We start from the raw sequence: 2978 nt of genomic DNA, 5'->3' as shown, positions 1-2978 counted from the left end.
ATAGTTTAAAAACAGAGTAAAAATGCATAATATGGTACAAATCATTTAAATTTTGTCGACAAAAAGCTAAATCCAATCTGAAACAATTGTGATATTTTGAAAATATTTGAGGTCAAACGTTTCCGACAAGCGTTAAAATCCATTAAAAATTATAAAAAAAATTATAAAAATTATTTATTTGCCAAAATATCACAAAATTATTTAATTTACATCCAAAACATTGAATTCGGATCACACCTAAAGAAGTGATGCAAATTCAGTGCAACGGCTGTTGAAATGGAGAACTTCCGTCCTATGACAAGCCCATGTTAAATTCATCGCTTCTGCGTCAATTTTGCACCACTTCCGGATCCAAAAAGAACATTTGCATTATTTTTTGGCGACGCTTTTTTTGCTGCGAATGTGATAAGATTTGATTTGTAGACACGGTTGCCACTTAACCAAAAACAATCTATCAAAATTTGGAGAAAAAATTACAAAACAAAAAAACTCCCAAACAAAACCAATTTATTTTGCAAAACTTTATTTCTATAGAACATTTTGTCAAAATTTCATTTCTATAGAAATTTCATTTATTTCCACAGAAAATTTTGTTAAAATTTTATTTCTACTTTGTCACAATTTAATTCTATAGAAAATTTTGTCAAAATTGTATTTTTACAGAAAATTTTGTAAAAATTTATGACTAAAGAAAATTTTGTTAAAATTTTATTTCTATTGAAAATTTTGTCAAAATTATATTTCTATTGAAAATTTTGTCAAAATTATATTTCTATAGAATATTTTGTAATAGTTTTATTTCTATAGAAAATTTTGTAAAAATTTTATTTCTATAGAAAATTTTGTTAAAATTTTATTTCTATAGAAAAGTTTGTCCAAATTTTATTTTTATAGAATATTTTGTCAACATTTTATTTCTATAGTAAATTTTGTCAAAATTTTATTTTTATAGAATATAATTGTCAAAATTTAATTTCTGTAGAAAATTTTTTCAAAATTTTATTTTTATAGCAAAAATTTTCAAAATTTTATTTCTAGAGAAAATTTGTGAAATACAGTTTGACCTTTATGGACCTGAAATACCTATATATTAGCAATTTTCATAAAATTGGATAAAAATTGCAATTTTCAGTGTTGAATGGTAGCCAACGTAGTAGCACAATTGATATGGCCTCCACACTATAGTGGTACCCAAGTACACCTAGACATGTTCTTCCATAAACACACATTCTCTTCTATTTCATCATCATGAAATTCAATTTAAGTAAAAAGGAAAACAATTTTCCTTTGACTATACCTTGAGTGTCAACGAAATCTTTTCCATTTATCTCTGAATACACTTTCGTGTACATTTCATTTACCTAAAACTTTCACTGGTCACTTTTAGTTTTGATTTTCTTTTCTTTTTGTACTTAGATCGTTTCACAAGAGCTTTCTTTCTTCAATCGTGAGCTACATTTGTCCTTTCCAGGATGTATGGGACTTAGCCCAGAGAACAACCAATCGTCTATGTGGACAAGAAAACAGCAAGCAAACAATAGAGATTGTGATTGTTGTAACATAACGTAAGGATATGTGAGAATTTTTCCAGTGGTTTTCACTAAGGCAGCTTTGACATTCAAGAGGATTGCATCGAGCCATGAATGGCATAAATGTCCATTGCTTTTCGTGTGACTTATCGAGATGAAAACAGTAGATATTTCGTTTTCTATTTTTGTGCTCTTGTTTGGCATGGCGATTTATTTCGTTTGCAAAGCTCAATGTTATATTGTCATTGTTCCGTAATTGGTTTTTATACAGGGTAAGGCAATAGTAGTGTTTATGGAAATAAAATTTTGACAAAATTTTTTATACAAATAACATATTGAGAAAATTTTCTACATAAATAAAATGTTGAGATTTTATTTTTAAGTAATAAAGTTTTAACAACATTTTCTACATAAATAAAATTTTGAAACAATTTTCAAAGAAATAAAATTTTTACAAAATTTTCTATCGAAATAAAATTTTGCCAAACTTTTCCACAATTTTCTATAGAAAAAAAATTAACAAAATTTTCTATAGAACCACAATTTTTAAAAATTTTCTATAGAAATAAAATTTTGACAAAATTTTAGAAACATATTCCTATAGAACAAAAATTTGCGAACATTTTCAATAGAAAAAAATTGACAAAATTTTCTATAGAAATAAAATTTTGACAAAATTTTCTACGGAAAAAAAATTGACAAAATTTTCTTTACAAAAAAAATTTTGACAAAATTTTCAATAGACATAAATTTTGCCAAAATATTCTACAGAAATAAAGTTTTGATAGAATTTTCTATAGAAATAAAATTTTGACACAATTTTCTATAGAACAAAATTTTCACAAAATTTTCTATAGAAATACAATTTTGACAAAATTTTCTATGGACATAACATTTTGCAAAATTTTCAATGGAAATAAAATTTTGACACATTTTCTATAGAAATAAAGTTTTGACAAAAGTTTTAATAAAAATAAAATTTTGACAAAGTTTTCTATAGAAATAAAATTTTAACAAAATTTTCTGTAGAAATAAAACTAAAAAAAAAAATCTAGAGAAATAAAATTTTGACACAATTTTCTATCGAAATAAAGTTTTGATTAAATTTTTTTACAGAAATAAAATTGTGACAAAATTTTCTATAGAAGTAAAATTTTGAGAAAATTTTCTACAGAAATAAAAGTATGAGAAAATATTCTATAGGAATAAATTTTTGACAAAATTTCCTATAGAAAAAAAAATTTGACAAAATATTCAATAGATATAAATTTTGCCAAAATATTCTACAGAAATAAAGCTTTGATAGAATTTTCTATAGAAATAAAATTTTGACACAATTTTCTATAGAACAAAATTTTCACAAAATTTTCTATAGAAACAAAATTTTGACAAAATTGTCTATAGAAATAAATTTAGGCAAATGTTTCTATAGAAATAAAATGTTGACAA

The sequence above is a fragment of the Haematobia irritans genome, chromosome 4 (genome assembly GCF_050003625.1).
Source record: "Haematobia irritans isolate KBUSLIRL chromosome 4, ASM5000362v1, whole genome shotgun sequence".
Lineage (NCBI taxonomy): Eukaryota > Metazoa > Arthropoda > Insecta > Diptera > Muscidae > Haematobia > Haematobia irritans.
Note: the sequence above shows the minus strand (reverse complement) of the source record.